The sequence below is a fragment of the Sapajus apella genome, unplaced genomic scaffold (assembly GCF_009761245.1).
Source record: "Sapajus apella isolate SASKATOON/1434 unplaced genomic scaffold, GSC_monkey_1.0 scaffold31, whole genome shotgun sequence".
Classification (NCBI taxonomy): Eukaryota; Metazoa; Chordata; class Mammalia; order Primates; family Cebidae; genus Sapajus; species Sapajus apella.
In genome coordinates, this window is record NW_022436971.1 from 3,125,400 (window position 1) to 3,139,040 (window position 13,641).

The window sequence follows — 13,641 nt, forward strand, 5'->3', positions numbered from 1 at the left end:
AGGGATTCAAGAATCCTGGAGTTGAGGGATCAGCAGAATTTCAAAAGCGAGAGTGTTTAGATATTGGTTGACCTTTAGCTGTGAAAGTGTGGTTACTGAAAAATCACTGTGACTCACTGGCTGATTTTCAGAAATATTGGGTTGTAACTGATTGGTTGACTTTTAGAAACACGGTGAACCATGCAAAGTTGTTACAGATCAATTAGGGTGGATTTACAGTTAGTTCTGGTGATTACTTGCTGCTGTGGCTGAAGAAAAATCATTGCTTTCCTATAAGGTTAGGAACTTTTGTTGTCACTTGAAACCATTGTTATCATCCTCCATGTCTGAAATTTAAAACTCTTGTCTGACCTTTTTTTTTTCCACATTGAGGAATATAGTAAGAAGGGATAAAATTCTTTTTACACGATAAAATATGAAAAAATACCCAATATTAAAATAGGCTTTCAGAAGTGTTGACAAGTGAAGATAACAAGTGATATATGGATTGTTAACTTTTGAATTAAAATTTTCTGTCTCTGGCTATATTATAGGACTGGAATGGTTTAAGTTTGACTGTGTATTTGCATTGCCTTGCAGATTGCATAGAGCACATTCATTTACTTCAGATCTGCTGGAGAAAAATGGACACGATAAATTGAATTAGTTTGATATATTAGTTTGGAAGAAATAAAGGCAGGAAAAAGTGTCAGATTGAAATAATAATTTTTTTTATTTCTCCTTTGTAAAAACTCTCCTTTGAAAGAATCTTGTATTCAAGGGCTCTGCAATAGTCAGGATGGTGTGAGGGTCACTGTCTGGTGTGTGGCTCAAAGAAGAGTGAAGGGGAAAAATAATGTGAGAGTGAGCAAAACGGTGCTTCAAAATAAAAAAAAGATTTCTTTTTATTCTGCAAACATCAGTCTAAGATTAAGCATTCAGATTTTCCATATGTGCTCAGGTAAGCACATCATATTGTAAGGATCTTCTTGAAGCTTAGCAGCCATTGGAAGAGGTGGACAGAAACATCGGTGACCGAAGATGTTTTATTGAATAAACCAGCAAGTCTAAACAGACAACTTCACTGGAGACCCACCTTCTGTATATTGCAGCTTGGGTCACTGGTCAGCCTCATCTCATGGTGTCTGATTTTGTACTATTGGAGAAATTTGTTATATCATAACCCTGAGACCATCCAGAGGACAGCTAAAATATTCTTTCATATTTAAACATCTATAATTACTAAACACCCATGTGGCCCTCTAAAGACCCAATAGTTTTGTTAAGAAGAGAGTAGATACATGCCTGTCACGTTAAAGAAGTGCACTTTGGAAGTGCATAGGAAGGGAATGTGGGCAAAGGAAGGAGTGAAGACGGAATCATCCCAGGGAGGTATTAAAACAGTCATGAGGGGAATTTGAAATGGTTCAGTGGAAGGGGATGAAACAATGTAATAAGAACAGTGTTCAGGTTGTAACAAGAATATCAGCTGACAGAGCCACACAGTGAATGAGAAAAGAACAGGAGATGAACTAGGCAGCTGTACCTCTGGGGCGGTGCCCGAAGCAGCTTCTTTCTGTCAATCCTAAAAATGCAGTGAGGAAGAGGTGGAAAGGGTGAAAACAAGACAGAGAGATAAGGGACCCTTTCTTTACAACATCTCCGCCCCCCACCCCACCGCTGGAGCTACACCTTTGAGCCCTTAAAGCACGTACAATCATTCTGCTCAACGTTTTCTCACTTAATTGCATCTTATCCTGTATTGTTCTCTAATTGTCTCAGGTGTGTCTAAGTCAGGCTTCCTAGAGGGCAAAACTGCATTCTCCTCTCTTGGTTCTTCATGGCACAGCTAAGCACAAGGCTGATAGCATAATTAAGCAAGCTCTCATTTCAGACTTGATTGGCTGACTGATTAAAATGGAAATAAACAGCTTAGGTAATTATTTTTTCTATTGCTAAGAAGACTGAAAGTCATTTATTTCATAACTGTTGCCAGATGAGTCTGAGAAACGTTATGGTTGCCTTGAATCCTTGGGCCTCAGTTTGACAATATGTAAAATTTGGCGATGCACTTTGGCAAGCCTAGCATTGCCCCAGAAGGCAGGAGTTAAACGAACTGGGTGCGGCTCCAGCCTGCTCTTTGCAAAGTGTTGGTAGCATCGTGTGGAGAAGCAGTGCACAGTTTTGTGCATGGAATTTTAATGCCTGGGAAGAGCCGATATGAGGTATACTTTCTTCCTGCATTTAAATTCCTTTTTAAGAAGTGGTGAAATGGTGAAAGTATCTTGAAAAATGTTTTACTATTTTACTTTTGGTTCCCAAATTATGCACTGCCTGGATTTGTGTACCCCTGGATAATGAGGGAACATCACAGACTGGAAGATAACAATAACTCTTGAATAGGGTAAGAAAGTCGTTTATCTTTCTGTTTCCACTCTGCCAGCAAGCATCTGAAAATCACTAACGTTCCTATTTGAATAAATATTTTGGTAAGATATGTTCATTTGAATTTCTACCCTCAATAACTTAGATTGTGATGGGAAAAGGGGAAAGAGATGAAATAAGTTTTTATTAAGAATTTCAACTGCGTTTCTGAAAGTGCTGTTAATATTAGAATATCTTTTTCTATTTGATATTTTCCCTTCTCCTGAATGGGTTTGATTTGAACAGTTAGTGAGGTACTGCTCTACAGGAATGTGTGCATATGAAATGACACAGAAAAAGATTGAAGATATCCCTCATCCTCTTCATACATTTATCACCTGCTCTCTGCAAGTGCTGCCAATTAAGTTATAGCTTTTTGTGGTCCAAAGCCTTTTTATTTCCTCTTTTGGATTTTGAAATGTAGATACTGGAGTATGGAAACTCAATTGAACTTTATGCACCCTCATAAGAAATGCCTAACTTCTACAATGAAGACATTTGAGAGGTTGCTAACGATAACAAGTCTTGATGGCCCATATGGAAGATGGGAGCAAAGTCAGAGTAACAGCTAAGCTGGAGAGAAGGTCTTCTCCTGATTGCGAACAGTGTTTAACCTAACAGCAAAGAAGTGACATGTTGGGGGGAAATGAATAACTAGTCACTGAGTGTCTCCTGGAGTTAGTCTCATTTGCTGTGGGAAATGTAGAGCCAAACAAGACAGGATCCCTGGTCTTAGGAAGCTCACAGGAGCTTTCAGGAGGCTGATTGTTACAATACCAGGAGGAAAAAAAATCAGCTCAAATGTAAGTCAAACTTAGCTGGATTGTACAATTTCAGAAGGCAGATGAATCAGATAGTGATCCAGGGCATGCTGTACTCAGCTTGAGATTGCAATAGAACAAAAAGTGCCTACAAATATAATTATTATTATGAAATTGACATAATTTCTTCTACTCTCAGGCATTTCTTGCTGAGCTCAAATTCCCCAGGTTCCTTGACCTTGCTCATATAACTTCTTTTGTAGGCATGCATCTTCCCATCATCATCCTAATATTCTCTACTGTCTGTGAAAAAACTGCCTGAGCTCTTGATTATATCTCTACAGAGCAGAATATATACTGTCACCTCCCACGACCTTGGATAGTCTGCCTCTTTTAAAACAGGTCAAATTTGCATCAAATTTTGTCATGCAGCATCACACTGTAGACCTGTATTTAGTTTATGGGCAGCTAAGCCTTTTGTTTAATTTTCCACATGAGCTTTTGCTGAACCACATCTCCCAAGAGAATAAAAAAAAAGTTTAAATTTGGAAACCCTGTACAGAATTAGCTTATATCTTTGTTAAAATCCAGCTAGTTCGTCTTGACCTATTGTTCTAATCAATCACATTTGTTTTTGAAAATCCTGGTAACATCACCATATATACTAATGGCTCTTTTCTGCCTTAGGTAACCTCTATCAAAATTATTTAGAAATCCATGCCGGTTTATTTATTTATTTTTTTAACTCTCATTGTAAACTGCTTGGAAAGAATCTGAAATTAGATTCACTCACTCTTCTTGCTATAGAAAAAATGGCGCATATTGCAAAAAGGCCATTTATCCTCTGTCACCATAACAATCTGTTGGCCTTAAACCAAATCTCCAAATAATCTTTTATCACTGCCTTTTATTTTTCCTTTGTGGCTAAAATGAAGGCTTCTTTGATTTGAATTTGGTTCCTAAAGAGTTTGCCTCTTCATAGGTTAGGTGTTATTTGGTACAGAAATCGTCAGCTTAAGTATCCAGAGTTGTAGTTTAACACATTTCTGAAAAGGAGCAATAAAAAATACTGTCTTCCCCACTGTGTCTTCCAAAATGACTTATGTTGCTTTATGCTAATATTAACAGGCTGCTTCAGGCTGGAACAACATGCTGGAAAATTGTGGTCTGCCATGCATTTCCTTTGATGTTATTCCATGCCAGATCAGCAGGGAGTTTGCCTAGCCTTGGCTGGGTGTAGTTTTCAAAGTTCAAAACTGTTACTTCAGTACCTCTTCTCAGGACAGCTCCCAATTCACCTATATCTTCTTCCATTTCATTTTAGACTTGGAAAGGACAGCTCATATTTTCAAAAGAACTGTATTGTCATTGTCCCTCTTTTATCTAGCACTCACTTTCTGGTTTGTTTGCATAGAGTTGCTTATTACTATTATTATTTTAAGCACAAAGAAATTTGAGAGGAGGAATCACACATTGACCATAAAAGATACATTATTAGATGGCTCTAAAATGCTCTGTAAAAACATTAGCTACAACCTCCACTTTAATAACAGCATAACCATTCCCTCACCTCAAAACATTAAAATTACCATCAAATGGAAAAAACATTACTTAATGAGCCTAAGCATAATAATAATCCCAACCAATATGTGCATTAAATACTCTGTCTGTATTATCCCATAAAATCCCTGTAATAAGCCCAAAAGGTCGGTGCCTTGGTATAAGGTTATTTGCTCAGGTTTTCAGAGTAGAATGCCTGCGTCAAATCTTGGCTCCACTCTTTTCTCCTGCATGAAATTGGTGAAATTTCTTAACTTCTTCAAGTCTCAGCTTTTCTCTATTTATGAAGCTAGTTGCACAATATATCTTATGGGTTGTATTAGGAATTAGCATAAGAAAATAGTTGTAAAGTATTCATCAAAGTGCCTGGAAAATGGTAAGCAGAAATGGCCACCATTTAATGAGTGTTTTGCCACTGTCCTAGAACTTTATGTGCCATATTAACTTAATCCTCATAATGACTATTATCTTCAGTTATGAATTAGGAAAGGGAGAATGAGTAACGTACAATAGTTGCTCCACAGGTACACAACTTACTGAGATATAGGTAGCAACTACAGAACTTAAATCTGGAAATATATGCCTCTAGCTTTTATTGAATATCCAATAAACATTCACTTTTATGGTTGTTGTTAGCAACTCAAGAAGAAACTAGAAACCCTTCTCTGACATAGTAAAAGATGATTCAGTGATTGTTTAACAGAACTAAATATATGGACACTGAGCACCTTAGGCTTGTTTCTTCCAGAGTATCTTCGCAGAGGCCCCATAGGGTCCCTGTCAATCTGACCTTTGTTTTCCTAAGCAGGGAACTAACTGCTAGAGCTCTAAGGTTGTGCAGCAAATTAGGAGCAAAGTCAGACCTATAGTTTGCAAACCAAATCTCTCTCATCTGCATGATGTTTCCCTGGAAAAGCATACACTCAATAAAAGGGGTTGTTGAATAAATGAAAGAATGATGCAGAAATGTTTTACTCAATGTACTAGAGCTGTCTGATAGACCACTATGTGATGTTGGGAATATTCTATATCTGCAGTGGCCAATACAGTAGCCTCTAGATACATGTGGCTATTGAGTACTTGAAATGTAGCTACTGCAAAGATTTTTATTTATTTATTTTTTAGTTTTAATTAATTATAGTTATTGTAATCTTAAGTGATAGAGTCAGGCTTCTTTCTAGACCACGTCACTCATATCTTGTCCCACACTCTTTTCCTCTAGGTCTGGAACTCATGCTTAAAATCCTCCAGTGCTAGATGCAGGTATTTGGCGACTAGCCTTCAATTAATAACAATACAAAATATGTTTTTTCCTCACTCTCCATCAGACACAGCATCTAAAGCTGTGTTCCATTTATTCCATTTCTGGTCAGAGAGGGTATCTTACAAGTGATTTGTACAAACCATCAGCCATAGCATTAAGAATGATCAACCTTAAAACAACACAAAATGTTACATTAGATTTGCTGCTTTGTTTTCACGTTGAAATCTTTACTTGTGCTGCATGTTCCATATTATGGGATCTTTGGCTTGCTGTACTTGATGCCACAGAACCATCAGTATCCGCTATTGACAAGCTGTCAACAACATTGTAGAATTATCTGCCAAGTTGTATGTAATTTCTTGAGAACAGTGTTTCCAGTAACAAGAAACAAAGCATATGCCTTGGAACTTTGCAGATATGAAATATTTTTCTGCTTCTTAATTTGTAATATCCCCGTCTCATGTATGAATTGAAAAAGTCTTAAAGGACAAAGCTGAAAGAGTAGAATAAAAGAAATGAAGTAACATATATACCCTGAGATCAGTTATATTTTTGAAAAAGCTTTCTTTAGGACTGAAAGAAATGAATTCAATCAGATGAGGGTATGAGGACTCTTTCAATTGGCAGAGACTCAATGTTATATTGCAAAAAAGAACTTTGTGTTAATAGACAGCTCGGGGAGAAAAGGGAACATTACCTTTTCTGTTCTTGCTTTCTGGTCCACAGGAAGATGAAATTTCGTGCTCTCCTCATTTACCTAATGTCAATGAACATTTCTTAGTCTTCTGTTTCAGAAGAACAACATATTATACAATTATTGCTTATTTAAGGACATTGTACTAATAACCATAAAAAGTAGCTTATCAGCACAAACATGTTTCTGACCCCAAATCCTATTTCAGAGTTCACAAAATGGGTACAAATAATCCTGGCCTCAGAATCTCAAAAAACGATTTCTTTTGAAACACTGTGTAACCTTTATAGATGCATGCTTTTCTTTTGGTCTGTGACAACTGACTTTTCAAAGCCATTTGCTTACTTACTTGTATTTTGAAATGTATGCCTGATATAGGAGGAAATGGGTAGGTGACACATTCTCAATAATAAGACCAGTATAGCCATATGGTCAGAGATCATCACTGAAGGAACGATGGATGATAAGCAATGACTGTGGACGTCTTCTTATGTCTGTCCACCTCAGCTAAGAGGGTGCTGAAGAAAACGTCTTCAACTGGGAAGTCAAAAGACCTGGGACAAACGCTGGTCCTAATATGTAGGTTAGTTATTTAATCCCCTCTATTTCTTTGTTTGCAAGGAGGGGATGATAACTTCTCCTACCCATATCTCAGTGCTATTTGCACAAACATCCAATAAAGCAATATTTGTAAAAATACTTAGGGAATCCTGCTGATTTAAAAATACTGTGATTTGTGTACAGATAGCACTGCAAATATAAATTTTCAGCAGTCCGATGACATAGATACTGGTAATAAAAATATTTTTGAAGGAAAAAGAATAAAACCCCAGAGAAGGACTGTAAGAAGGAGGAAGACATGGACAAGCTTTCAATTACGTTTAATTATGGAATGTGATAAAAAAATTTCCCAGGTCGGAGAGAGCGTAAATTTTCACATACATTATAGCATTAATTCCAGGAACATCTTATTCTATAAATAAAAAGGCATCCTAATTCACTTTGAATGTTGTTAAACTTTTCATAAACCAGGATGGTTTTTTGCATTATATCTGCAACCATGAAATCCAACTATAAGTATTTTCCGTATGTCAGGTTGAAAGGATAGTTTTCCAAAGGAAAGAGGATCTATAATGAAGTGTCCTGATTTTTCCTGGTATGTATTGTGCATGGACTTAGCTCCCCAATCAGGAAAACATGCTGTTGAGTTCTCATGCATCAACAAAGTACAAGCCATCACCAATCTTCCTGGGGAAAAAAGCCTATGTGTGCGGCAATAATAATATAAGAAAAAAATTGTAAAATGAAAGGACAGAGTTTCCTGTTTGTTATTTTTCAAAATAATGACTGTGGGTTCTCTCCCCACAGAAAAGATGCTATTTATTTTTTAATGATGAGCCGTTTCCCAGAGAAACAAAGTGGCATTCTGTCGACACCATATGGCGGCAGAAAAACAGATTCCACCGTGTTCCATTTGTTAGACTGTCTTCTGCATTTCTGTATCCATAATTTATGTGGGGGCCTCTGTGATTGCCAAAATATTCAAATGGATTTCTCTTAGCAGGGCAGCCTGCATGGGGGGAGAAAGGTTTTCAAAACAGCAGGACCTGAACAGTCTCCTGCTGCTTGGAGAAGAGAACACTTCCAAGCTTCTGTCCTTCTGGCGGCTTTCATTGTAATACTAATTTACATCCTTGGTTTAGGGACCATGTTTGCATTCAGAAAAAGCAGCTTATGTTCTTTTATGCTAATACAATCATACTTGAATTATCACCCACACCCTTAAAATCATATTACTCCTTCTGCCTTGGGTGTAAGCAGAGAACCTGGCCTTTAAGAAATTAAAGAGAGCTAATACATGGCAGCAAGTGAATGATACCATTTTGAACACATTGATTCTGCAGCTGGTTTCCAAAAAGACATCTGAAGTGGTTACAGATACATTAAAAATAGTGATGAAAGGCTTCCTTTGCTATCTAAGCATATGATTACCGTCTATGTATTCAGAGGCTGTTTTCAGTGGAAGTTCGAGTGGTATTCTCTGGTACATAAATAGAAACATGTCAAATACATGGTACAGAATATAAAAAGGGTATTGATGAGTCACACTAATTGATGTTTTGGCAAAACGGAATGTCTGCATAAAGTTACATGTTCATATGCATACTTTAGAGAACACTAATCTAAAACATAAGCCTTCTATTATGAATAAATTTTTGAAAAATTACTGGAGAGTTTTGGATACTCCTTCAGTAAATTTAACCATTGCATATTTTATTGTAGTGAATTAGGGGAACATCAAATAATTTCATATGAAGAAAGAAAAACAGATGTAGGAAATACTGTTTAATGACTGATGAAAGATATAGCAGCAATGCAATAATACTCCTAGAAGGTTCTTTTCCTCAACCTGTGCAGGAATGGCTAAAAGTATAGGCTAACCAATGAGATGGCTCATTATTTGCTGTTTTAGGTATGAATAGAAGGTTTCGGCTTTGGATTATAAGGGACAGAACTAAGGGCCCAGAGACTCTCAGTGATGGTTATTATTTACAAAGCAGTTTATATAGATCTCTAGGAAGTGCTACTATTTTTCAGGATGAAGGGGAATGGAGGCACAACTGAACTCACTTTCCTCATGCTTTTTCCTGTCAAGAAGCAGAATTTGAATGGGTCTAAGGTATTGGTCTTGCTGGCCTAAGTTTCCTAAAAGCTTGCTTTCCCATGAGAGAGCCTTCTAGTGGAGGCCTGGGAGACAGTGAAATACAGAGAACTCTCTTACCGGAGCTCTTGAAGACAGAGTGATTGTTGGTCTATCCAAATAAAGTATGTGAGAACCCTAGCTCTTATTTTTTATTTAAAATTTAAAACACTTTGCCTGGAGATAGGTCAAAATGTCAGAAGCAGAGTCAAAAGTAATCTCAATTGGTTTGCCACCTTATTTGATGTCCTGTTAGACTTTGACCTGGTTCTAAATTTTGTTGTAATACAGTATATGTGTGTGTGTGTGTGTGTGTGTGTGTGTGTGTGTGTATATATATATATATAAAACACTGACTAATTTCTCCAAATTGCAGAATACTTGATTTGTGCATTGTTGACACCTGAAAATTAGGACATTTCTAAGAGCCTCAGTTCTCCCAGGAAAGCTTATTGAAGGAAATGATCTAACTTTAGTCACACCCTATGGTTAGAACTCAAATTTCATACTTTCCCCTTTTTCAATTAAAAAGTTATACATTCAATTAGACTACATCTGTGAACCTGCTTTAGCAGTAATTAAGATGAACATTATGATATGGGTAATAAAAAGTAATAGTTTCCTCAATCTCTTGGGTTTTTTGAAATACATTTTCTCGATGGAAATCAAATTATTTTATGGCATAGAAGTGATTCCTCTTTATTCAATGGGTGAAACGATGCACGGGCTATTGCTTGTACAACTACTAAAGCTGAATCACTAGGAATAAAGTTTAGTAAATAAAGTTATTGGGTAGCTGCTTTTTCACAAAAAGGTTTGGATCTCTATTAAATTAGCAGGAAATACATCTAGAGTTTTCTCTAACTAACCTATCCTCACTGGAGAAAAGAAATGAAATGGCCTTATTCAAGGACATCCATTTGAAATCCATAAATATTTTATAAGGATGGAATAAATTGCGTATTTTCAAACAGGTGCTATTGTAAAAATTATTTTGATTTTTCTTTTGCCTCAGGGCCCTTGAACAAAATAACAATATATCATGTACATAGTACTTAGACATTAGGTTATGTCTGTGTTTTCCATAATTGGCTCAGGCAGAGGGAGGCTCACACTTAGGGTTTCTCCGCTGTCTCCCCAGTGTCTTCCTATAAGGAAAATCATACCTTAAATAGAACCTGCATCTCATTGCTCATTCTGCAAATTGTCTATTGAAATGGTACCATTTCCTTCAAGATAATGACAATAGATTGAAATGTATTCTGCCAACTTATTTGATGGATAATTTCCACCCTCCATCAACACATTCAAATGTTCTCTGTATTTTATGGGTGGTTTTGCATTTGAAAAACAGCAGAAACTCTGTATTAGGAAAAATATTTTTTCTTTTTTATTTGTAATTCTGACCTCATTTTTCCTTAGGGTTATAGAGTTTCTATAAGTAATGTATATATTATACAAGTTTAAGATGGAAAAATTGGCTCCTTCAATGAAATGATGCAAGAAAAGATGGTGTTACTGTTCTACTACCCATTTACTTCTGGGTTGTATGTCTAGGGGAGGGAGAAAGCTGAGCCGAGTCATCTGGACTCGGTTTCTCTGTCTTCTAGAAGACCAGTGGTACCCATTAATGAAGTAAGTAGCAAGCTGACATCAGGGCCTGATCTGCAATCAGAATCAGAAATCAGTGAGCAGCCAAAGACATGATTTTTTCACAAAAAGCATTAGGATGTGTTTGAGTCCAAGGTTAGATCATTTTCTGGCCTTAATCAGGTGGTCAGTAATTAGAAAACACTGTAAAGTGAACCCGTTTCTATGAATATAGGAGTCTTGGAAAAGATGTGAACATCCCTAGTCTGATCGCCATTTTCTTGAATGCCTTGAGATCCGAATCCTTCTGATACAGACTTTCGTGGAGCTACTTTGAGTGGATTTCCATTCTTCGAAAACATATTTCCTGCTGTGGACAACCAAGGAGAAGTTGCTGGCTGGAGAAACCAGATGACAAGGAACCAACAGAAAACTGTGACAACAAAAAGAAAACCATCCTGGAAGTGATCGTTGCATCTCTCCTTACACCCTCCTTTAAGAGAATTGCTCATGATCAAACTAGGGAGCTCCACTGACCCCAGAGAAACAAATGCAAAAACCAGACTTTTTCAGTCAGGTTCTTTGTTTTGTAAATTTGAACTAAGTGATACAGAAAATTATGCAAGCTCGTGGCTGAGTCAAGATAATTGTGATGCCAGAAAAAAGATTCAAGTATTTCTGCTGCTGCTCCTAAGGCCACTGAGGTTTCTGGAGCTGTACAGGGGTGGTCACATATGGTGGATTGCATTAGTGGCCCTGATTCTATATCTCTCTCTATCCGAATCCTTTGCCATGTAACTTTGCAATTCCTCTTACTAACAGAGCAGAATATATTTCCCTTCTCCCAGATTTTGGGTTTGGCCATTTAACTTGCTTTGTCCAATAGAATGAGATAGAACTAACAGCATGCCAGTTTTGAATTGAGACTTTAAGTGGCCTTGAATAGTTCTGCTTGCCCTTCAGTGCCTCTGCTATTGCAATAAGAGCATGCCTCAGTTAGTCTGCTAGTTGAAGGAGCATGAAAGACACCTGGAACAGAGCTAGTGCTATCACGTGACAGACGATAGTGAGAATTAGTCACGGCAGTCCCTGCAGCTTCAAGGAGAGCTGCCCAGCAGAGCTCGATGTAGATCAATCAAACTCCACCAAACCCACAAACTCATAAGCAAATTAATGATTGTCATTATATACACCGAGTCTTGTAACTGTTTGATATGCAGCAATAGCTAGTTAATAGATAAGTCCTCAGGTCTGATCACCATTTTCTTGGATGCCTTGAGAGCTGAAGCCTTCTGATACAACCTTGTTATGGAGCTACTCTGAGTGGATTTTCATTCTTTGGAAACATATTTTCTGCCTTGGAAAATCACAAAAGGTCTTCTCCATCTGTAGCAAGGAAGAGCCAATGTTTGGACCTGGTGGTAGAATGCTGAGAGAAACCACAGAGACTGTAGCAGTTCCTCTCTTTATTTGCAAATTAGCTTATGGAAACAATCCTTAAATTAAAAGTGGAACACAGAACAAAACCTGGGATCAAAAACCCCATCTCTTAGTGAAGAATTTGCAGTAACTGAAGTCAACTGATGTAAGGAGTAGGTCCAAGAGACTACTGTGGCATGTCCTTCTGAGTTTCAAGGAAACATAGAAGCAAATTCTCAGGTTTCTTTGTGGTCCTACAATTAAGATAACAGAAAGTTGACTACAGGATTTAAAGGTTGAAAGACATCAGGCTCAGTGCACCATCTTTGCCTGGCATGCAGGGTCTCTGGAAGATCTGCCATCTCTGCACATTGGATGGCACTGCCAATGCCTATACATATCTCTGACCTAATTTCCCTGCCTCAATGTTCTTCAGCCATGTAAGTATCTTGAGTTTAGTGTTCTGTTCTGAAGCCATGTTGCTCTTAAATGTGACTCATGTATCTCCCTTCTTATCACATAAAGTTTCCTACTCAAAGCATTTTAATTTCTCTTTTTAAAACATCTCTGGAGATATTTCTACAGATCCCAGGAAAAGCATGGGCTGAACAAATGATCAATTTAAGTCCAAATAACATTTGTTGTTTAACTTCCTTGATGATACCAATTTTACCTAATATTTCCAGCACAATTTAGGAACAGTATTTCATCTTGTAAGTGACATAATATCTTGCTTTTTTCGTTTTCCTTCTTGGCGTTCTTAGTGTGGTAATAGAGTTGAAAGTGTTATTATGTAGAAGAATTCTGACCTTCTCCTTCGGGGCTGAGAGTTCACACAGAGAGCAGCATACACAGGGCCAGTGATCAGTTCCCAGAGGAGCTAATTGATAAGGAACATATTTTATGAATGAAGTTACAAGATAAAAACTGAGACTAATGAAATACCCCAATGACTCCAAAGTAATTAAGGAAGGCATTCCATACACTACCTCTAATTAGACGCTGAGGCTGAGAATTCGCAATTGACTCCGTATTCTCTAGCGGTGCTGACCCCTCGTTTAATACAACAACAACTGAGAATATTCACAGCAAAGGAAAGGAAAACCTTCTTTCTAAGGTGACAAGGAGCCATTTAAGGAAGGCTGGGGTGGGTATTACATAATTACAACCTCAGTCAACTTCACGCAGTTTATGTTTTTCAGATGATTCCTTCAGCCAAACAAGTTCAAGAGATACTTTTAAAAATAAC